Below are 25,335 nucleotides of genomic sequence, written 5' to 3' on the forward strand. Positions count from 1 at the left end.
CCAACTGCTCGCTGACGCGCGCCTTTCGAGTCCCGTGGGAGGATGGCTTAAGCCGGTGTGGACTCTCGCCACGGCTAGAGAGTGAACTTGCCCAAGGGACACACTTCCATTTTCATCGGCTCCGAATGTTTTTTAGTGTAGAGCAAAATAAGAGACACATATTTTTTTATACGTGCCCGTACGACCTTTAAGTGGATGAAACACTCCCTGAAAAAAAAACGGAGATAAATTTTCTAAGACGGTAACAGAATATAAAACTTCTAATATACGTCCTATGGTATTTAATTTATGTTACAATGGTGCATCCTGATTTGTCGAAAAAGCAATTTTTTTCGAAATGCTCTTCCCAGCCCCACTATGTTGTTTTTCATTTGGAGATTTGACTAATAGTTATATAGCGTCGTTAATTCCAAATGCGATCATATATCATAAAGTGGTATTGCAATTATTCGATGAGGTTTCTGCGCAGAATAAAAGTGCAGTGCGCACTTTTTTTTTTTTTTTTTGACCGAAACAATTCGGCGCTTCCTCATTACTGCGCAGATTATCAATACTGTCACAACAATAATGTAGAAACAATTCCACACATAATACAATTAAATCTGAAAAGGTTACAATTTAAAAACAAAAAATTACATTAAATGTAAGAAGAAAACACAAATGCAACACACATGAAATTAAAAGAAAAAAATATATAGTACAATATATATAAAATATAGATTTAGAATACATTTTCCAGGGCAATACTTATTAAACAACGTAACATGACAGTTGGCATTGAAGGGGACACGCTCTGGGCGCGCGTACAGCGATATGTCTAGCATATTTATACTGACAAATGCGTCTCTGGAAAACCACTTCATCATATACGAGTATGACTGAATTTTGTGTTAACGATGCTGTACTTCTGCTAATAGACAAATGTCGAAATGCAAATAAAATACTGGAGGGGAGGGGATTTCTGAAAAAAAAAAACTTTTTCGACAGATCGGAGTGCAGCATTGTAACGTACTTTAAAAAACGTACAACTTTTATCTGAAGGTTTTTTTATATCCGTTGCTATTTGAACGATATTTATTCAGAAATATTAAACTCAATTATTTCAAGGCGGTATTTCATCGTCTTAGCGGCCGTATGGACATGTATAAGAAAATGTGTGCCTCTTATTTTGTTCTTCACCACAGCGTATTCCATTCCGATCAAACTCGCAGTGTGTTCCTTGTGTAGGTTTACTTGTCAGAGCGGGACTTTGCCAGTGGCTGCGAAAGCTCCCAGGTGACAGAAGACAAGAAACGTTGCAAACTGCATCAGCATCTTGAAATACTGCATCTGCATGCACTTCTGAAATGGAAGTATCTGGACTAATCTGAAGTATTGGGAATATTGCTGCGTAGTAGCAAGGGCAAGAATATTTAAAATACAAGGTGTATCTAAAAGAATCATCCAATTTTAAAAAAATTACAGTAAAACTTCGTTAACACGAATCCGAAGGGACCGAAAAATCAGGAGTTTGTGTTAAAAAAATTCGTGTTACGTGAAAAACACCGATTTTAATAAGTATACATGTACAGCAGTACACTAATGTGTTGTAATACACTACACTATCAATCACGTTATTGTCGACTTTTAACACTATAAAGTGATTGTAAAATCCAAATACTCACAAATTATGTACGTTACTTTCTTGGAAAAAATTCGGTCGTGGTTCGCTGACGTTCATGGGAACGATAATATTTTCTAATTTCACAACCAATTGTAATGACAGCGTCCGTAAACCCAGCAGTGGCGTCAGATGTTGAAGCGAACCGTTCTAAACAGTCCAAGGCTGTAAACATGTCCTGACGGGTAGGTGGAATGGTATCTGTATTCTGTTCCTTTCCACTTTCTTCTGATGGCCCTTCTTGCACCTCGTTCACAGCTTTTGGCACATCCGATTCCACAGAAGCACATACGGAAACATCGTCGTCTACACTAATGAATTCTTCGAAACGAATCCCAGGGTTCGCAACGTCCTGCAGAACTGTCCATTCATCAGGTGAAGCGGCATCTTCTAACTCGTGGACATCTTCACTGCTGTTATGTCTCCAAGCTCTGTTAAAGCTCTTCCCTATACGATGCGGCGATACTGAGTTCCAGGCTGCTGCGATGGCTTTTATTGCGTCAAGCAGATTCCAATTTGGGGTTGAGAGAGATTATGCCTTGGTCCAAATGCTGAAGGCGGCTTGTGGCGTTGGGTGGAAAAAACTGTCCAATGTAAGAAGAACATGTCTATTTTGAGCAACCATTCGACTGTTGAAACGAAGAAGCCACTTGCGAAATGATGTGCCGTCGATCCAAGCTTTCTTGTGGTGAGAGTAGATGCAAGGTAAAGTGTCCATATTTATGTTTTTAAAACAACGTGGTTTCTCGGACTTACCGATAACCCAGGGACGAAACTTCTCACTGCCTTCAGCACTACAGCACAGTACAACAGTCACACGTTGCTTGCTTCGTGCCCCACCGTGACACTTACCACCTTTTATCCCCAGGGTGTGATTTGGAAAAAGATTGTAGAAAAATCCAGTTTCATCCATGTTAAACACATCACACGAGGCATACTTTTCCCTCACTCGGTTGAATTCATGCAACCAGCTGTTCGCATTTTCTTCATCAACTTTATTTGCTTCACCACAAATTTGTACGGATGAAATTGAATTTCTCTTTTAGAACCGATAAAACCAACCAGTCTTCGATGCCCATATCTTTAGCAATATCATTGCTTTTGACTGAACCACACGGCCAGTTAAAGGTATGTTAGATGCACGCATATGATTTAACCTTTCTAGCAGTAATGTCTCGATGTCTCCATACTTGGCGGTACAAAGTCGTTTAGATTTGTTTCCATTTTTTCTCGATTCTTAATAATCGTAGATAAAGTAGATTTAGGTATTCCAAATTGCTCTGCAATTGCTGTTTTCTTGGTACCACGGTCCACTTCATTTAGAATATTAAGCTTTAACTGTACATTTAGAGCTGTCTGTTTCCTCTTTGCCATTTTCGCGTGCTACGGTACCTGTTGTAACTGTAGTTTTTATTCAGTATTCCAACTCGATACGGCTACGACTAACACCTGTCAAATCTGGCACTGAGTACATTCCTAAATGCTGCTGCACACATTATTGAATGTCTTACAATGTACAGCAAACGCTGATTGTTGAGCAGATAATCGAAGCTACCGACCTACAATACGTTAAAAACGAGTCAACAATAAGTATAATTAGCTTTGTAGCTGCATTTCCTACATTCATTTCAGGAAAAAAATTTACGCTTTAGAATACTCTAAGGTCGGAAGTTTGTGTTACAATGAAATTTAAGTACGCTAGGAACTGAAACAGAGTTCGTAATTCACCTTTACCGAAATTCGTGTTAACCGGTAAAACATACCATAAGAACTAATGTATTCCTGGCGGGACCAATATTTTTTTCGCGTTAACCGCGCTAACGAGATGATACTGTATAACTATATTATTGTTTGAGATATATGCATGAACAAGGTACTGTCGGAAAGAGCGGAGTCTCGAGTTTTATATGGTTCCCGCTAAGTAGCAGCAGTGTGCGTACACTTCAGTTCTCGTACAAATACTGCCGGAATAACTGAAAGTGCTTTGTGTTCTACGTTTTGCGCAGTGCGAGTCAGTAATAACTGTTCAGCGTGACTTTCCTACAAAGTACGTGTGGATCTTCCTGCAGCTCAGAGCATTAGTCGATGGCTCGAACAATTCCGTGAAACAGGTTGTTTGTGTGAAGGCAAATCGCTGGGCCGTCCCCGAGTGTCTGACACAGACGTCGAATGCATCCGCCGTAGTTTCATAATGAGTCCGCAGAAATCCGTTCGCCGTGCATCTCGAAAGCTCAGCATGTTTTTGATGTCCGTTTGGCGTGTGTTGCGTCGACGTTTACCGTACAAAATTCAGCTACTGCAAGCTCTTGGTGAAGGTGACAAACAACAACAACGTGTGGAGTTCTGTAATTTCGTTCTTGGCAAGATGGAGGATGACAGTTTTCTTCCACACACAGTGTTTGGTGACGAGGTAACATTCCAATTAAATGGAAAGGTGAACCGTCGTAATGTGAGAATATCGACCGGCCGCTGTGGCCGAGTGGTTCTAGGCACTTCAGTCCGGAACCGCGTTGCTGCTACAGTCGCAGGTTCGAATCCTGCCTCGGGCATGGATGTGTGTGATGTCCTTAGGTTAGTTAGGTTTAAGTAGTTCTAAGTCTAGGGGACTGATGATCTCAGATATTAACTCCCATAGTGCTTAGAGCGATTTTAAGAATATGGGGTACGTAACAACCACATGGAGTTGTACAATATGAGAGGGAAATTCTCGCTTCCCACGCCCGGGTTCCCGGGTTCGATTCCCGGCGGGGTCAGGGATTTTCTCTGCCTCGTGATGGCTGGGTGTTGTGTGATGTCCTTAGGTTAGTTAGGTTTCAGTAGTTCTAAGTTCTAGGGGACTGATGACCATAGATGTTAAGTCCCATAGTGCTCAGAGCCATTTGAACCATTTTGAGAGGGAACCTCCAAAATTTAATGTGTTTCGTGCAGTTTTATGGGAAAAGGTGTATGGTCCATTTTTCTGTACCGAAAACACTGCTACAGGAAGCACACATCTCCACATGCTTGATAACTTTCTTTTCCCATAGTTGGAGACTGTTTCGAACGACTTCATTTATGAACAGGATGGGGCACCGCCACTGCCATCTTGAAGTGCGGGAATTTTTAAATCGAAGGATTAGCGGACGATGGATCGGTCACACTGGACCGAATGATTCAGCCTTACGTTACTGGCCTCCATGGTCACCGGACCTGACTGTATGTGATTATTTCTTGTCGGGGTTTGTAAAAGACTCAGTTTATGTGGCTCCATTACCAACAACAATGAATGAACTGAGACATCGCACAACAGCAGCTGTGGAAGAGAAGCTGTAACTCTTATTGTTAGACATGCTCGCTACAGTATGGGAACAAACTGAATACGGAACTGACTTAAGCCGTGCACCTCAAGGGGAGCATATTGAGCACCAATGAAAAGGTATGAATAAAAGTTTTTGACTTTCCCGTTCATCAAACAATAAAATTCATTGTATATATTTACTAATTTCAGAAATATAGACGTGCCAGATCGGAGGATTCTTTTCGATACACCCTGTAGTAGTGAGCCCTGGCATTCTCAGGAAGGAATGTGCGGTCTTAATGTAGTTTATCAAATGCATTTTTTGTAACTTTTTTTATGTCTGGATCGCAAATTTCAGTATGCAATTATAGCACGATGACTAGTTTCGGTTGTTTTTTGCAACAATGTTCAGGTCGCGCAGATCGTAAAAAATTGGAGAAAAAAATTATGATTAGCGGTAGTCATGCAATGAAATACATTCGTGTTGTGGGCCAACAAGACTATGTCAGCATGTAGCTAAAAACTTTTTCACGAGCGAGCCAGGTTGTAAACCATTATCTCGCAAGATGGCGGTGATAAAGAAGGAGAATTGCCAGTTGCATTAGTAGAAGTTGGATTACCTGCTGGTGAATTTGCGACTGTACTGTAGGTATTGTACGCCCCTCGTGGCCTCGCGGTAGCGTTATCGCTTCCCGAGCACGGGGTCCTGGTTTCGATTCCCGACGGGGTCAGGAATTTTTCCTGCCTCGAGATGACTGGGTGTTGTTGTGTCGTCTTCATCATCATCATTCATTCCCATTGCGGTCGGAGGAAGGCAACGGCAAACCACCTCCATTAGGACCTTGCCTAGTAAGGCGGTGCGGGTCTCCCGCATCGTTCCCCTACGCTCTGTAAAGAAGCATGGGACTTCATTTCCAGTTTTTCACTGTAGATATTGTAGGTGCACAAGAGTACAAGAAGTTACTTTTGACGTGACCTGCCTGGTAGGATGGACCTCTCGAATTTTACTTTTAATCTTCATCCTGTGCGCATTTTACACTGAAGAGCCAAACAAACTGGTACAACTGCCTAATATCGTGTAGGGCCCCCGAGGGCACGGAGAAAAGCCGCAACACGACATGGCATGTTTAATATATTTGTGGGATCAAAAATTTAAAAACCTCTCTCACACCGGCCTGATTTAGCTTCACTGATCAGGATAGTAAAAAACATGCGTATATTAAGGGAATTTTCATTCACAAAGCAGGCTTATCACATTCACACAGTTCAATACTGTTCTATCCTGATTAAATTGAGCTTAACTTAAATTCCATAAGGCAGTGAAGCAATTTCGAAGTCTCGGTGCGACGAAAATTGTCAGTCGATCTCCTGAAAACATTTGTAATAATTATTAACTTTCGGTGATCACATGGGGAAGGCCGGAGATCTGCTGGTAAGACCGTGTTAGCCCATTTATTGGAAGTAATAAACTGGATATCTTGAGCGTACAAAACGGCAGGTTCGTCCAGTGTAAATCAGACGTTCCCCACTGATCCCGTGCAACACAGCGTAGTAAGCAGACACTGTCAATAATAATTAGTCAAATAATATGCGAACACACTTCCTTTAGTTTAGTTCATGTATTAAATTCCTTATACAGAATCTCATCAAGATGGCGACTAGCTCAACAATACATACATATAAATCTTCTTTCTTTCACGGCTAATCGGCAAGAGCTCAATCCTTTTCATAAGAGAAAACATAGATAGCAGAGAAGCTATTCCATGGACTAAATGCACGCTCCAAGGAATAATAGGGCTTGAAACTACTTTGCATTGATAATCATCGTATATTGATGTTTAGGAATCGGTAAGATAAGAAGAGTATTTCGAGATATGTACTGAGTTACATAATTTATAAAATTTCTGAAAATATCGCGGAGAGACCGCTGCAAGACACATGGACCCGAGTAATGTCTGAACTAGTGATGGACCTGATACGGTCAATCGAGCAGGGCTGTTCATAGATCCGTACGCGTACGAGGGGGTGGAGATCTCTTCTGAACAGCAAGTTGTAAGGTAGCCCGGATATGTTCAACAATGTTGATGCCTGAGGAGTCTGATGGCCGGCGATTTTAAGTCGGAAGAGTGTTTCTGGAGCCAGTCTGTAGCTATTCTGGAAATGTTAGGTGGAATTGCCCAAGTCAGTCGGAATGCAGAATGGACGTGAATGGATGCAGGTGATCGGACAGGGTGCTTACGTATTTGTCACCTGTCACAGTTGTATCTAGACGTATCAGGGCTCACATACCACTGCAACTGCACACGCCCCTCACAGTTACAGAACCTCCACTAACTTGAAGAGTCCCCTGCTGACATGCAGGGTCCGTGAATGGCTCTGAGCACTATGCGACTTAACTTCTGAGGTCATCAGTCGCCTACAACTTAGAACTAATTAAACCTAACTAACCTAAGGAAATCACACACATCCATGGCCGAGGCAGGATTCGAACCTGCGACCGTAGCGGTCGCTCGGCTCCAAACTGTAACGCCAAGAGCCGCACGGCCACTCCGGCCGGCCACGGTCTACATCTACATCCATACTCCGCAAGCCACCTGACGATGTGTGGCGGAGGGTACCTTGAGTACCTCTATCGGTTCTCTCTTCTATTCCAGTCTCGTATTGTTCGTGGAAAAAAGGATTGTCGGTATGCCTCTGTGTGGATTCGAATCTCTCTGATTTTATCCTCATGGTCTCTTCGCGAGACATACGTAGGACGGAGCAATATACTGCTAGACTCCTCAGTGAAGGTATGTTCTCGAAACTTCAACGAAAGTCCGTACCGAGCTACTGGCCGTCTCTCCTGCAGAGTCTTCCACTGGAGTTTATCCATCATCTCCGTAACGCTTTCGCGATTACTAAATGATCCTGTAACGAAGCGCGCTGCTCTCCGTTGGATCTTCTCTATCTCTTCTATCAACCCTATCTGGTACGGATCCCACACTGCTGAGGAGTATTCAAGCAGTGGGCGAACAAGCGTACTGTAACCTACTTCCTTTTTTTCGGATTGAATTTCCTTAGGATTCTTCCAATGACTCTCAGTCTGGCATCTGCTTTACCGACGATCAACTTTATATGATCATTCCATTCTAAATCACTCCTAATGCGTACTCCCTGATAATTTATGGAATTAAGTACTTCCAGTTGCTGACCTGCTACGTTGTAGCTAAATGATAAGGGATCTATGTATTCGCAGCACATTACACTTTCTACATTGAGATTCAATAGCCATTCCCTGCACCGTGCGTCAATTCGCTGCAGATCCTCCTGCATTTCAGTACAATTTTCCATTGTTACAACCTCTCGATATGCCACAGCATAATCCGCAAAAAGCCTCAGTGAACTTCCGATGTCATCCACAAGGTCATTTATGTATATTGTGAATAGCAACGGTCCTACGACACTCACGGTATACTCATGAAATGGTCGTACGGAAAGATCCTCACTTCATCGCTTCTTCGGAGATGCTGTGTCGCGTAGCTCGTGCGCCGACTGCAACACCACGTTCAAACTCACTTAAATCTTGATAACCTGCCATTGCAGCAGCAGTAACGCGTTAGACACTTGTAGTCTTATATGGGGTGAAAAGTATTTAAACCGACAAACTCTGGGAGCTTGTAGGGGACATCAAAACAAATATTTTCCTCTAATGTCATTTTTTCCTATGAGGATTATTTGAACCGGTGGAGGCCGTATTACGCTCTTCAGTTGTGGGCAACTCCTGTCCACCAGTGTAGTAGTGCATTGTCTCTGTTCACTAATGCAGCGACACACCTGGAGTGAGTACACTGATATGGTTGGTGCGTACTACGTAGCGCACCACAACGGACGAACTGCACAGCGGGTTTATCAACAGCAATATCCTAATCGCCGTATCCCGCATCATACGACCTTTGCTGCTGTGTACCAACGTCTGCGTGAGACCGGGTCATTTAGCAGATTACCTGGACAGGGACGCCGTCGCACGGTAAGAACGCTAGAATTTTAGGAAGCTGTCTTGCAGCATGTGGAGCGGGATCCTTCAATCAATACGGTTCTTCGTTAATGTGTGGGTCGGTGTTGTTGGGGACTGTTTAATTGGGCCGTATCTGCTACCTAGGCCATTAAATGGCAGGCCCTACTACAATTTTCTCGCCAGAGCATTGCCAGAATTGCTGGAAGACGTCCCGCTCCCTACAAGACAACGCACGTGGTGCCAACATGACGGGGCGCCGGCACATTTCAGTCTTCGTGTGCGTCGATTCCTGGACCGACGGTTCCCAGAAACGTGGATTGGCAGAGGTGGTTCTGTACCGTGGCCTGCTCAATCCCCAGATATGTCCCCTCTGGACTTTTTTTGTATGGGGAGAGATGCGCAACCCTATTTACGCAACTCCTGTTGCATCAGAAGAGGGTCTGGTTGCCCGGATAGTAGCAGCAGGAGCAAGAACAATTCAGGATACTGCTGGGGTTTTTGCCCGTATCAGACAGAACATGATCCGATGGTGTAACCTTTGTTTACGTGTCAATGGAGGCATTTTTGAAAATCTAATGTAACTGAAATTGGGTTGTGTTAATGTGTTATCTCTTGGTCATAAAAAAATGGAAAAATGTTTGTTGGTTTAATTAATTTGCGACCAGAAAAATCTTCCTCTACCGGTTCAGATACTCCACATAGGAAAAAATGACATTAGGGAAAAATATTTGTTTTGATGTCCCCTACAAGCTCCCAGAGATTGTCGGTTTAAATACTTTTCACCCTGTATAGTCGTTGCCGACCGCAGCGCCGTATTCTCCTGTCTACATGTCTCTGTATTTGATACGCATGGCTATACCAGTTTCTCTGGCGCTTGAGCACAGTTACACCACACTTCTGAGATGGATTGTAGAGCTGTCGGGAACTATCAGCGAGTGCTTCCTGTGGCGGCGCACGAAGCGTTGTTAGATACCCGCACCATTGAGAACTAGCGCTACCGATATGATCCCGTGTGCAAACGACAGCCAAAGGCGTGGCGTTAATCGTATTCCCCGCCTTCCGAGATTAATGTTATGTCGATCGTCTTTTGCTGTCGCTAGTAACTTGATCCACCGCGAATTTCTACCCGAGGTAGGCGGTGTAGGCGATGAACATCATGCCACTGCATGCGAGCAAATCCACGAGAAGTTTTCGCTGACATCTTCCAACAGTGTTTCCACTGTTAGACGTGTGTTGCAGCTAATGGTGATTACTTCGAACGCTACTAAAGGTATTTTGTTTTTGTAGCTCTTCCGTCCCTTATTTTCTAAAAATAAATGGTTCAAATGCCTCTGAGCACTATGGGACTTAACTGCTGAGGTCATCAGTCCCCTAGAACTTAGAACTACTTAAACCTAACTAACCCAAGGACATCATACACATCCATGCCCGAGGCAGCATTCGAACCTGGGACCGTAGCGGTCGCGGGGTTCCAGACTGGAGCGCCTAGAACCGCCCGGCTACTTATTTTCTCAGACTGTGACCTGAAATTGTCAGATACCATCTGCGTGGGACATCTGGAAGTCACCTTATGGTGCCGGCCGGGGTGGCCGAGCGGTTCTAGGCGCTTCAGTCTGGAACCGCGCGACCGCTGCCGTCGCAGGTTCGAATCCTGCCTCGGGCATGGATATGTGTGATGTCCTTATGTTAGTTAGGTTTAAGTAGTTCTAAGTTCTAGGGGACTGATGACCTCAGCAGTTAAGTCCCATAGTGCTCAGAGCCATTTGAACCAACACCTTAAGGTATGACGTAACAGAATCAGCACAATGATGACGTAAAAGACAACAGTAAATAGACAAATAATTATCACTTATTACAACAAAAGAAATCCACTTCAGGAACTCTAAATATCAAAATGGACATACGCCATTTTTCTTACCTGAAGTCACAATTTTTTGAGCCTGCGAGAGTGGAAGCTGTCATCCAGGCTGAGGGTGGGCCAACACGATACTGAATTCCAGCATTACCGACGGAGGGCGCCACGAACTTGTAAGTCATTTTCAGTCAGGTGTCCGGATACTTTTGGTCGCATGGTGTATTTCTCATCCTCACGATGCCAGAAACTCTTTCCTTATACCAAACTTAAAAATGTCTTGCAATCCATGTTTCGCGTGTAGCAACGTCGCCAAAATCGACAATATGAAAACAAACTGATTTGGATTCCACCGACCGCCGTCCGAAGTCTGCAAGTTCTGCTGCTGAGACAGGTTGCACTAAGACCGAGCAAGTCACAGGCAGTGCTAACTTGGAAAGATCGGCCGCCCACGGCCGACGTCGGACATCGGCAGAACTTCACGTTTGTCTGCCACACACCAGCAGGCTGCGGCGTAAATGGCTGCGGTCGCAGTCACACCGGTGGCGGTGAATCCGGCCGACGACCGACATCGGCCGAACACGGGCGATCTTTTCAAGTCAGTACGCCCAGCACCTCATTGCCCGGGTGTACAGACCGTGGACGTGGTCGGCGGAATCCAGTCCGTTTCTTTTGTTGGTCATTTGAGCCGATATGATACGAAACACGGACTGTGGGGTACCGATTAGTTTAGTCTAAGCAGGAGTTTATGGCATCGCGAGGATGAAAGATATTGTAGTCAGGATATACCAGGTGTACCGGTATGAAATGAGCGTTTTTGTGTGAAAATGAAACACTAATTTTGAATTGAAAAGTAAAAACATTTTATTCAAAGTACTTACCATTGCTTTCTATACATTTTGAGCACCTTTCTGGCAATTTGTGGACACCACGCCAACAGAAATGTTCGTCTTTTGAAGCAAACCAATCAGACACCCAATTTTCGACTTCTTCGTAGGAATCGAAGTGTTCCTCAGCCAATGTGTGTCCCATTGATGAAAACAAATGGTAGTCAGAAGGGGCCAAGTCTGGTGAATACGGCGTTTGGCGTAGCAGCTCCCAGCCAAGTGTTTTGATTGTATTCTGAATCAGTTTTGCTTTGTGTGCAGGTGCATTGTCGTGTAAAAAAACTACTTTGCCATATCTTCTGGCCCATTCTGGTCTTTTTTCGATCAATGCATAGTTGATCATTTGTTGTTTGTAGCGTTTAGTATTCACAGTTTCACCGGGTTTTAGAAGCTCGTGATACACCACACCTTTCTGATCCCACCAAACACAGAGCACTGTCTTCTTGCCGAATCGATCTGGTTTTGCAATCGATGTTGATGGTTGTCCCGGATTAACCCGTGATTTTTCCCATTTAGGATTGTTAAAATAAATCCATTTTTCATCGCCAGTAACAATTCGATGCAAAATTGATTGTCTTTCATGTCTTTGAAGCAAAATTTGACAAACGGTTTTTCGGTTTTCCATTTTTCATTCAATTCATGTGGCTTTGAATTTAAGAGTGTCTTATTTTAAACTTTATGTTTGTCTTTCACAGGTATGCTGAATGACATTCGTTGAAGGTTAATTCACGGATGAGTCCACCGACTTCAAATAAATTCAGCAAATCAGAGTGCATATAATCTAACTTTTCTAAGTCAGCACGAATCATCTCGAGTTTGTAACACAACGTTTCTCCCTGCATGTGATATATTCTTAAAACTTGACAGGTAATTACAGAAACTGAGGGCAGACCGTACAGTAAACGCCACGTTGTTTTTTCTTCTTTCATGCATTCGGCGTGCTTAAATACCAAAACCGCACTGCAGCACTCGTCACCAAGCACACAGGCGCCGTGGTATTCGTTAGGACTGTTGATGTTTTTAAAAATGCCTGGCGTCCGATGTATATATACTTGAAAAATATGATTATCAGCTCTAGATATGAAACTTCCTGGCAGATTAAAACTGTGTGCCGGACCGAGACTCGAACTCGGGACCTTTGCCAGGTTCGCAGGAGAGCTTCTGTAAAGTTCGGAAGGTAGGAGACGAGGTACTGGTAGAAGTAAAGCTGTGAGGACGGGGCGTGAGTCGTGCTTGGGTAGCTCAGATGGTAGAGCACTTGCCCGCGAAAGGCAAAGGTCCCGAGTTCGAGTCTCGGTCCGGCACACACTTTTAATCTGCCAGGTAGTTTCATATCAGCGCACACTCCGCTGCAGAGTGAAAATATCATTCAGCTCTAGATATATCGAAAAAAGGGTCCGATATATCAACGGAAAAAGTATTGACATATCTGCCAATAAAAATATCGGCTGTACATTGTATTTATATTGCCGGTTTTAGAGCTGTATATTCAAGTATTGATTTTATTATCAGATATTCTGTACATCAGCAAGCTAGCAGTCTGCCTGTCCCCCTTACAGCAAGAAGTGAAAGGAAAACGATGCACGTTCAAGCTTGGTGACAACCGCGTTGCTAACAATGGTAACTGCACATACGCGTCCACCCCTCGGTTTCGTCATGTATTGGATTTGTCCGGAACACTTCATGTCGACTTCCCTCTCTCTGACTTTTTTTTTTTGTTTTTCATTCCTGCCAACGTCAGCGTCCTGGCAGTTCTAGTCGAAGCTGAACGTTGCAGTTTCTGATGGTGGCGCCGGGCGCCGATCACGTCAGCATTTCCCCCTCACACGTCGTCGCCCACCGAAAAGACCAGTCTTGGCATTTATATCTTTGTTCTTCCTTTTCAGCAACTGTTTTTGAAGATATCCGATGTTTTGTAACGGAACTGGTGTGCTATTTCTTCACGTCGGAAATAATACTGTTCACACTGCAACCGCCTACTGCAATCGGACTACTTCTTTTGCGTCACATCAAAGAGAAAACTGGGACTTCATGAAAGCTCAAAAAGCAGTAAGTCTCCTTCACACAGTGAAAGTAAAATTATGTTCTGCTACAATTGCAAAAGAACAGTTTCTAATATTCACCGAAAATTGTGAAAAAAAGTAATATAATATAAAAATGTCGGCACTCGTTAATGCCATCTTGATATCGATATTTCGCTGACAGGTGCATGGCCGATACATAATGATACACGCGTGTATCGATATATAATCAGTAGCCCTAATACCCACGCCACCCTTGGAGGTTAAAATCTAACTTGCCTCCTTCGACCATAAATATAATAGACTGGCCCTGACGTCATTTTCGAGGCTCCAACATCTCTGGGCTGCAGTCACCTGAATGTTGGCAAAACATGGTTGTTTCGTGTTGCGCTTATGGCTGTACTCAGCGTTTTGTCGGGGGAAATGGCATCACATTTCACGTGTAAGTGTTTCTATGATAGTGCAGATGCGTTTATTGAAATCTGCTGAAGTGACTTTTATATTTTGAAATAGAGTATCACGTAAATTAAAGTGTTGCAAGTGATGCGTGTAAAGTCAGACTCATATTACATTTTGGGAAAGTATCTGTGATAATTCGGTTACAGAAGTGAGTTTGACTGTTTCTCGTTCCTACTCGTAGGTTCACTAAGGATGAAAACCGAAGGCAGCTTTGGATACAGGCCCTGAAACGGAAAAACTTCAAGCCATCTGCACATACGCGCCTTTGCTCGAAGCACTTCGTGGGAAAGAGTTTTGATAGGTTAGTTATTATTTACACTGTATATGTATAATTTATATTTACAGTGTCTGTCATTTTTAAACCTAGGCTCCATAATTATTTTCTGAAACTTCAAAGGCTCGCCTTTCATCTAAAATATCATTTTTTTTTAAACTGATAGTTTAAACTTTTGTAAAAATAGTGGGAACTGAACCTTTGAAGTGCACCTAAAATTGATACTCTAAAATGGACCTGCACCTATAGTTGACATAATTCCCATATCCCATTTTCTTTTATAAGTGACTAGAGCTCAAAACGCGGCGAATCCAGGTTTAAAGTTTTGACACGAGCCCACTCTTACTGTTTAAAAGAATTTTAACGACATTTTACTTTAATTGATATTTTATAGTAATTTCGTCCCGCTGCCCACCAGAGTGGCGTTCGACGTATTTCTTAGATTTTGTAAATGGTACTGTGAACAGATCCAGGTCAAGTGTAGTTCTGGCATAATTTTTCACAAATAAAAAAGTAATTTTTGTTGGAAGCGTTCGGTAGTCAATTGAGAAATGTGGGGAAAATACGATACACACATGGGATGGCAGACCGCTGATTTGAAATGCCGCCACGTTTTGCCAACAGTCACGTGGTTTATGTTGGAGCCACACCAGCCCCATAGCTTCTGCACAGCAAGGCCAGTCTGCCAGTATCTATGGTCGAAGCTTGCTTGCTTCACATATACACATTCTATTGTAACCTAACCTAACCTAACCCATGAAGCCCCGCCAGAAACAGACGAAGATGATCGGAGGCACTGTGACCAAGCTGCGGCCGATGTCATCGGGCTAGGTCTGGCGACATTGCCTGCGAACGCAGCCGTAAAGCTCACAGTACTATCTGCCGAGCAACGATGGCTGTCGATTCGGAGCTCGCGCGCTGGCTCGTCCTTTGTCCAGACAAGAGACGGGCAGATCTGGCGGGTCACCAACCTCCCTACCCCCTCCCACTCCCACTCCTCCACCTGCGCGGCCGGCCGCCAGGTGGCCCGGCTACCGCCCGCTGACCAATCGGCCGTGAGGGGGGCGTGACTCGGCCTCGCGCGGGACACGCCCCCTCATTAGCGACGTGCCGACACGGTGCTTGTAAGTGCGGCCGGAATGCGACGGCGACTGCTTGCGCTGCGGCCAACGGCCTCCTAACTCCACACACGTATGTCTGTGTGCGTCCGTGCGGCCACTCGCTTTCGCTGTTGCTCTTTTTCTTTGCGCTGTCAATAGCTCGACGCCTCCAGCTTGCGCATCGGTAACGGCTCACCCTCTTTGGTAACATCGACGACACTGCGTATCACTGAGGCCGCGGCGACAGCTAATAACCGAATAGGCCCTTTTAGGGAGTAATGAGGTCCTTAATGACATCGCGACGACTCCGATCTGTCGCTGGTTTCTTCCACTCTGTCTGCGCCGGAACGATTTATGGGTACCTGTACGTGTCCGAGGAAATGTATCATCGACTGTAAGATTGCGGTAACGTTTGACTGACTTGAAAGATGGATAACGTTCTTTCTTATGACACGCATGGACAAAAATATGGAAAGACCAAAAGCAGAATACGGTACCGTGCCAGTTACGCAGTAGGAAAACCGTCGGCAAAACAAAGCAGCCTCCGGTCATCCCGGAATTTATACATTTATTGCTCATTTAGCCTGACCAGATTAGCGCCTTAGGGCGCTCTCTTACATGTGACCAGGAACAACACACACCAAACATTTACAACAAAGTCCACAGTAATAATAAGCTCTTAAATCACTGTATATCTTTGACGATATGTTCTTCACGTAAGTAGTATTTGTTTTACTCTCGTTTACATTAATGGAAACTTTTATTATATAAGATATTTAATCTGACATATTCAATTTAGGTAATTACCTTACCTTCTGATGAAGTCACCCTTAGAGCTGACGAAACCTGGTCAAGGTATATAGAAACCCTATGCAACCAGTTGGCAGATTTTTACATATTTTTCAAAAAAAGTAATAATAATCATAATAATGGTAATAGTTGACACCAACAATAATAATAATGATTATGATAGAAATTACATAAATTATTTTAGTACATTTGAGTGTATGATTAGAGTTATTAGGAGTGAAAAATATATAGATAAAGGAGAAGACTGAAATGACAGTGACAGAGGAAGACAGGAAACAATAAAATACAAACAGAGAACTCTGTTGATGGGAGGAGCAGGGGAATTGTGAGGGACAGGGAACTGGCGGCACAAAGTTACTGATCTGAGTATGGGATCGACAGCTATTGTGGCAGGTGGGCCATTAGTTGTTTATTTTATTTATTATTTATTTATTTATTGTTCCGCGGGACCAAATTAAGGAGAAGTCTCCATGGTCATGGAACGAGTCAATACATGAAATTATAACACGATAGTAGAAACAGATTAAATGAAATACAAGAAACGTATTCAGGCGACAATTCGTAAGTTTAAATAAAGAAAATGAACAATGTAACACTGGAATTTGCTTAATTTTTCAGCTCTTCCAGGAGCTCCTTGACAGAATAGAAGGAGTGAGCCACGAGGAAACTCTTCAGTTTTGACTTAAAAGCGTTTGGGCTACTGCTAAGATTTTTGAGTTCTTGTGGTAGCTTATTGAAAATGGGTTCAGCAGAATAGTGCACTCCTTTCTCCACAAGAGTCAAGGAAGTGCATCCCACATGCAGATTTGATTTCTGCCTAGTATTAACTGAGTGAAAGCTGCAAACTCTTGGGAATAAGCTAATATTGCTAACAACAAACGACATTAAAGAAAGTATATACTGCGAGGGCAATGTCAGAATTCCCACACTATTGAATAGGGGTCGACAAGAGGTTCTCGAACTTACACCACATATAGCTCGAACAGCCCGTTTTTGAGCCAAAAATACCCTTTTTGAATCAGAAGAATTACCCCAAAAAATAATACCATATGACATAAGCGTATGAAAATATGCGAAGTAGACTACTTTTCGTGTTGAACTATTTCAGATACTGTTCTAATGGTAAATAAAGCAGCATTTAGTTTCTGAACAAGTTCCTGAACGTGGGCTTTCCACAACAGCTTACTACCTATCCGAACGCCTAGGAACTTGAACTGTTCCGTCTCGCTTATAATATGCCCATTCTGTCTGATCAAAATATCAGTTCTTGTTGAATTGTGAGTTAGAAACTGTAAAAACTGAATCTTACTGTGATTTAGCATCAAATTGTTTTGCACAAGCCACGAACTTATTTCATGAACTACATTATTTGATAATGTTTCAATATCACACACAAGATCCCCTCACTACCAAGCTGGTGTCATCAGCAAACAGAAATATTTTTGAATCACCTGTAATACTAGAAGGCATATCATTTATACAAATAAGAAACAGCAGTGGCCCCAGCACCGACCCTTGGGGAACGCCCCACTTAACAGTGTCCCATTGGGACTGAACATCACTGTCACTCTCAATATTGCGGAGAATTACCTTCTGCATTCTGTTCTTAAAGTAAGAGGCGAACCAATTGTAAGCTACTCCCCTTACTCCATAATGGTCCAACTTCTGCAGTAATATCTTGTGGTCAACACAGTCAAAAGTTTCGTTAAAGCAAAGAAAACACCTAGCGTTCGCAACCTTTTATTTCACCCGTCCAAAATCTCAGAGAGAAAAGAGAATATAGCATTTTCAGTTGTTAAACCATTTCTAAAACCGAACTGTACATTTGACCGCAAATTATGTGAATTTAAATGTTCCAGTAACCTTGTATATACAACCTTCTCGATAACTTTAGCAAACACCGATGGCATAGAAATAGGTCTATAACTGTCAACATTATCCCTGTCTCCATTTTTATAAAGTGGCTTCACTACCGAGTACTTTAATCGGTCAGGAAACCGACCACTCCTAAAGGAGAAGTTACAGGTATGGCTAAGTACTGGGCTAGCATACATAGAACAATGCTTCAGCATTCTGCTAGATACCCCGTCATATCCATGAGAGTTCTTGGTCTTTAGTGATTTAATTATTAACTCAATCTCCCTCTTGTCAGTATCATGGAGGAGCATTTCAGGTAACAGTCTCGGAACACTTTTTTCTACGAGCGCTATATGATTCCCTGTTGGCACTAGGTTTCTATTTAGTTCACCTGCTATATTCAGAAAGTGATTATTAAATACTGTACATATATGCGACTTATGAGTAACACGAACATTCCCACTACACACTAATTCTGTATCCTCGACCTGTTTCTGCAGAAGCTTGGAAAGGATTTAGTATCTCTGATATTTTGTATCAGATTGTTCGAGACTCAAGTTGCTGACACGGAGAATGATACAGAGAATAAGGCAGTGTTATGTGATTGTGCAGAGACGATTTTACTGTGTTGAGAGCTGGCGTTTGTGCTGTGCTGTTCAGATTGTAGTGTAAAAGTTGATAATAATGACAGGGACTGCAGTGACTGAGAAGACGTAGACCAAGCATGGCGTATGATAGTCTCTACGCTTATTGGCATTGTTTGAGGCAGGAGTGATATGGCCGGAAAAGCGAATGTCGCAAATGTATCGTTCACAAGCATTCATCACCAGTTCCAACACGTGAAAACTTTCGTATGAAAGTCCTTGGAGAACAGCATCACCATAGGCGAGTACAGGGAGTCAATGACTCTACAGGCTTCTTTTTAAGCTCCAAAGGAAATATTTTGTTATATTTCTGTAGTGAGCGAAGATCAATTTGGATTCTGTAGAAATGTCGGAATACGCGAGGTAATACTGATTCTACAACTGAACTTAGAAGATAGATTAAGGAAAGGCGAACCTACGTTTCTAGCATTTGTAGACTTAAAGCTTTTGACTGTGTTGACTGGAATATTCCCTTTCAAATTCTGTAGATGGTAGGGGTAAAATACAGGGAGCGAAAGGCTATTTACAATTTGTACAGAAACCATATGGCAGTTATAAGAGTCGAGGGGCACGAAAGGGAAGCAGTGGTTGGGAAGGGAGTGAGACAGAGTTGTAGCCAATCCGCGATGTTATTCAATCTGTATCTTGAGCAAGCAGTAAAGAAAACAAAAGAAAAATTTGGAGTAGGTATTAAAATCCATGGTGAAGGAATAATAACATTGAGGTTTGCTGATGAGATTGTAATTCTGTCAGAGATAGCAAATGACCTGGAAGAATAGTTGAACAGAATGGGTAGTGTCTTGAAACGAGGATATAAGATGAACGTCAACAAAAGCAAAAAGAGGATAATGGAATGTAGTCGAATTACATGAGGTGATGCTGAGGGAATTAGATTGGGAAATGAGACAAAGTAGTAAAGGAGTTTTTCTGTTTGGGGAGCAAAATAACATGATGGACGAAGTAGAGAGGATATAAAATGTAGATTATCAATCGCAAGAAAAACGGTTCTGAAGAAGAGACATTTGTTAACATTGAGTATAGAGTTAAGTGGCTGGAAATGTTTTTGAAAGTATTTATATGGTGTGTAGCCATGTGAGGAAGTAAAATATGGACGATAAATAGTTTGGACAAGAAGAGAATAGAAGTTTTCAGAATGTGGTGCTACAGAAGAATGCTGAAGATTAAATGCGTAGATCACATAACTAATAAGGAGGTATTGAATAGAATTGGGGAGAAGAGGAGTTTGTGGCACAACTTGACTAGAAGAAGGGTTCGGTTGGTAGGACATGTTCTGAGGCTTCAAGGGATCACCAATTTAGTACTGGAGGGAACCGTGGAGGGTAAAAATCGTAGTGGGAGACCAAGAGATGAATACACTAAGCAGATTCAGAAGGATGTAGGTTGCTGTAGGTACTGGGAGATGAAGAAGATTGCACAGGATAGAGTAGCATGGAGAGCTGCACCAAACCAGTCTCTAGAATGAAGACCAGAACAACAAGAACAACAGCGAGTGAAGTGACGCTGATACCTTCTTACAGACTGTAATTGTGTGTTCATTCCAGTGTAGGTGATGGTCCAGAACTATTCCCAAGTTCCTTACAGAAGAATAAAGGGTTATTTTTTTGCCGTTTAGGGATTAACGGTGGAAGAGAGTCTCCGTATTGAGGGGTAATGAGCCTTTAATTAGTAACTATGATTGCTTGTGTTTTAGATGGGTTAACATTCAACCTAATTTTTGTGCCCAGTCTGAAAAGGCAGGTAAATAGGCATTTACATACTGGGCGGCTATGCACAAGTTTCTGGGGTTTGCACTTAGATATAGCTGGAAATCATTAGCGTAGAAGTTGTATTTACAGTGGGAGAGATCAGATGGGACGACATTAACATGTAATGAGAATAGTGAATGTACACTCCTGGAAATGGAAAAAAGAACACATTGACACCGGTGTGTCAGACCCACCATACTTGCTCCGGACACTGCGAGAGGGCTGTACAAGCAATGATCACACGCACGGCACAGCGGACACACCAGGAACCGCGGTGTTGGCCGTCGAATGGCGCTAGCTGCGCAGCATTTGTGCACCGCCGCCGTCAGTGTCAGCCAGTTTGCCGTGGCATACGGAGCTCCATCGCAGTCTTTAACACTGGTAGCATGCCGCGACAGCGTGGACGTGAACCGTATGTGCAGTTGACGGACTTTGAGCGAGGGCGTATAGTGGGCATGCGGGAGGCCGGGTGGACGTACCGCCGAATTGCTCAACACGTGGGGCGTGAGGTCTCCACAGTACATCGATGTTGTCGCCAGTGGTCGGCGGAAGGTGCACGTGCCCGTCGACCTGGGACCGGACCGCAGCGACGCACGGATGCACGCCAAGACCGTAGGATCCTACGCAGTGCCGTAGGGGACCGCACCGCCACTTCCCAGCAAATTAGGGACACTGTTGCTCCTGGGGTATCGGCGAGGACCATTCGCAACCGTCTCCATGAAGCTGGGCTACGGTCCCGCACACCGTTAGGCCGTCTTCCGCTCACGCCCCAACATCGTGCAGCCCGCCTCCAGTGGTGTCGCGACAGGCATGAATGGAGGGACGAATGGAGACGTGTCGTCTTCAGCGATGAGAGTCGCTTCTGCCTTGGTGCCAATGATGGTCGTATGCGTGTTTGGCGCCGTGCAGGTGAGCGCCACAATCAGGACTGCATACGACCGAGGCACACAGGGCCAACACCCGGCATCATGGTGTGGGGAGCGATCTCCTACACTGGCCGTACACCACTGGTGATCGTCGAGGGTACACTGAATAGTGCACGGTACATCCAAACCGTCATCGAACCCATCGTTCTGCCGCCATTCCTAGACCGGCAAGGGAACTTGCTGTTCCAACAGGACAATGCACGTCCGCTTTTATCCCGTGCCACCCAACGTGCTCTAGAAGGTGTAAGTCAACTACCCTGGCCAGCAAGATCTCTGGATCTGTCCCCCATTGAGCATGTTTGGGACTGGATGAAGCGTCGTCTCACGCGGTCTGCACGTCCAGCACGAACGCTGGTCCAACTGAGGCGCCAGGTGGAAATGGCATGACAAGCCGTTCCACAGGACTACATCCAGCATCTCTACGATCGTCTCCATGGGAGAATAGCAGCCTGCATTGCTGCGAAAGGTGGATATACACTGTACTAGTGCCGACATTGTGCATGCTCTGTTGCCTGTGTCTATGTGCCTGTGGTTCTGTCAGTGTGATCATGTGATGTATCTGACCCCAGGAATGTGTCAATAAAGTTTCCCCTTCCTGGGACAATGAATTCACGGTGTTCTTATTTCAATTTCCAGGAGTGTACAAGCACAGGTGCAGCGTTTTTCAAGGAAATCAAAAAACGGTCAGTAATGTTGAGATCTGCTGACTGCTGGCCAGGGGTGATGCGACAATTCGCCCTGGCGCTGACAACACCAGTGCTGGGCGATGCGAGCCGTGTGGAGCCCCGAAGCCCCGTCGCCCTGCAGGCGTCGCCCTGCAGACGCCGACCTGACCAGCCCAGCCAGCACGGCCTCGTGACGCTCGGCAGCAGCGCTGCCTCGTGGGCCGACCGCGAAGCCCGAGCAGTGCCGCGATGTGGCTCCCGAAGTCATCACTGAAGCCCCGCTCTTGGGACGTAAATTCGGCTAGAAACTAGAAACAACGTTAAATGAGATTCATCCGACCAAATGACATTCTTCCATTCGTCCATAGTCCACAGTCCTGGCTCGCGCTGCAATTCCTTATTCGTGGAGCGCCCTTCGTGTTGTTTTGGCGTTGACAGGGTACGTGAGCGCGACATTCAGTTTTGCCACAATCCTCTTCGATGATCATCCGTCACGATCACTCAACACATTCGTCCGCGCTGTGACTTAGAAGATGACGTATTTTTCTCTTTCCCTGTATGCAGCATAAATCTCCGACACGGTGCCCCTCGAAACACCAAACACTTCGGCTGCCTCGCATAGGGAATAACAAAAATGTGGAACATATTCTTAAACTTTGACCCATTTTCAGGGGCATCGTTTATGAGGGTGCTGCAATTAATCCACCCACTGCTACAACGAAGAAAACCAGATTCCTAATTTATGCCATTTACAGATGCTTGGCAAATTAAGTGCAGCATGTTTACTTTTCCTCAGATTTCTATTTTTTAAATCGATACCAAGAACAACATCCTGCGGTAGAGGATGGCACTGTATAAATAATGTAACTTAATATCTAGGCAATAATAATCAAATATCAAAAGTGGTACAATTAGGCAGCTTTCCCCTAACATGTTGTAACCTCTCCACTATGTTTGTCTCTAGCTGAAATTTAGCCCCAACTTTATAACACTTAGTGTGAACTGAACTGATCTGAATGCAGCTTGACTTTGTATTAAATGTGCAACGGAAGTAAAACAATTATCCGCCCCTCAGCAAGATTTCCACGTACACTTTGTGATCAAAAGAATCTGGATATCTGGCTCAAAATAACTTACACGTCCGTGGCGCCCTCCATCGGTAATTCTGGAATTCAATATGGTGATGGCCTGCCCTTAGCCTTGATGACAACTTCAGTAGTGGCTCAAAGTGACGCTACCTTATATAAGATGGTGGCGATGACGTCATCCAAGATGGTGGCGTGTAAACTTGGAAACAGCCCATGATGTCATCAAAAATAGCTGCCATGATATCATTCGAGATAGTGGATTTTGGTGGGAAGTCTGAATTTTTGGCGGGAAGATAGGTCACTTGGGCTACCTCCATTAACCTAACCCCCCCCCCCCCCCATAAAAATGTCGGGGGGTGGCCAAGATAGATACAAAGGCCGCACCTACCACGGTAGTGCAAGTTCATATGCCAACTAGCTCTGCAGATGACGAAGAAATTGAAGAAATGTATGATGAAATAAAAGAGATTATTCATATAGTGAAGGGTGACGAAAATTTAATAATCATGGGTGACTGGAATTCGGTAGTAGGAAAAGCGAGAGAAGGAAACGTAGTAGGTGAATATGGATTGGGGCTAAGAAATGAAAGAGGAAGCCGCCTGCTAGAATTTTGCACAGAGCACAACTTAATCATGACTAACGCTTGGTTCAAAAATCATACATGGAAGAAGCCTGGAGATACTAGAAGGTATCACATAGATTACATAATGGTAAGACAGAGATTTAGGAACTAGGTTTTAAATTGTAAGACATTTCCAGGGGCAGTTGTGGACTCTGACCACAATCTATTGGTTATGAACTGTAGATTAAAACTGAAGAAACTGCAAAAAGGTGGGAATTTAAAAAGATGGTGTGGTGTCACGCCAGACACCACACTTGCTAGGTGGTAGCCTTTAAATCGGCCGCGGTCCATTAGTATACGTCGGACCCGCGTGTCGCCAATGTCAGTGATAGCAGACCGAGCGCCACCACACGGCGGGTCTAGAGACTTCCTAGCACTCGCCCCAGTTGTACAGCCGACTTAGCCAGAGAGGGATTACTGACAAATACGCTCTCATTTGCCGAGACGATAGTTAGCATAGCCTTCAGCTACGTCATTTGCTACTAATATTATGAAGCATGTACCGTAACGAGAGATGTTCTACAATTGTGGATTAAAGTTAAGTATTACATCATCTACGTACTTTGTTTGCAATTCTCAAGATATTGTCCTGTTCCAGACCTCACGCTAGTCAGCGTGTAATTAAACGCGTGCATTTCGGCCTCCTCTAGAAACACAGTGTTGGCTCTTCTGTCAACACTACAGATGGGACCTGGATAAACTGACTAAACCAGAGGTTGTACAGAGTTTCAGGGAGAGCATAGGGGAACAATTGACAGGAATGGGGGAAAGAAATACAGTAGAAGAAGAATGGGTAGCTGTGAGGGATGAAGTAGTGAAGGCAGCAGAGGATCAAGTAGGTAAAAAGACGAGGGCTAGTAGAAATCCTAGGGTAACAGAAGAAATATTGAATTTAATTGATGAAAGGAGAAAATATAAAAATGTAGTAAATGAAGCAGGCAAAATGAGATCGACAGGAAGTGTAAAATGGCTAAGCAGGAATGGCTAGAGGACAAATGTAAGGATGTAGAGGCTTATCTCACTAGGGGTAAGATAGATACTGCCTACAGGAAAATTAAAGAGACCTTTGGAGAAAAGAGAGCCACTTGCATGAACATCAAGAGCTCAGATGGAAACGCAGTTCTAAGCAAAGAAGGGAAAGCTGAAAGGTGGAAGGAGTATATAGAGGGTCTATACAAGGGCGATGTACTTGAGGACAATATTATGGAAATGGAAGAGGATGTAGATGAAGATGAAATGGGAGATACGATACCGCGTGAAGAGTTTGACAGAGCACTGAAAGACCTGAGTCGAAACAAGGCCCCGGGAGTAGACAACATTCCATTAGAACTACTGACGGCCTTGGGAGAGTCAGTCCTGACAAAACTCTACCATCTGGTGAGCAAGATGTACGAGACAGGCGAAATACCCTCAGACTTCAAGAAGAATATAAT

This window comes from Schistocerca serialis, chromosome 4, assembly GCF_023864345.2.
Source record: "Schistocerca serialis cubense isolate TAMUIC-IGC-003099 chromosome 4, iqSchSeri2.2, whole genome shotgun sequence".
Lineage (NCBI taxonomy): Eukaryota > Metazoa > Arthropoda > Insecta > Orthoptera > Acrididae > Schistocerca > Schistocerca serialis.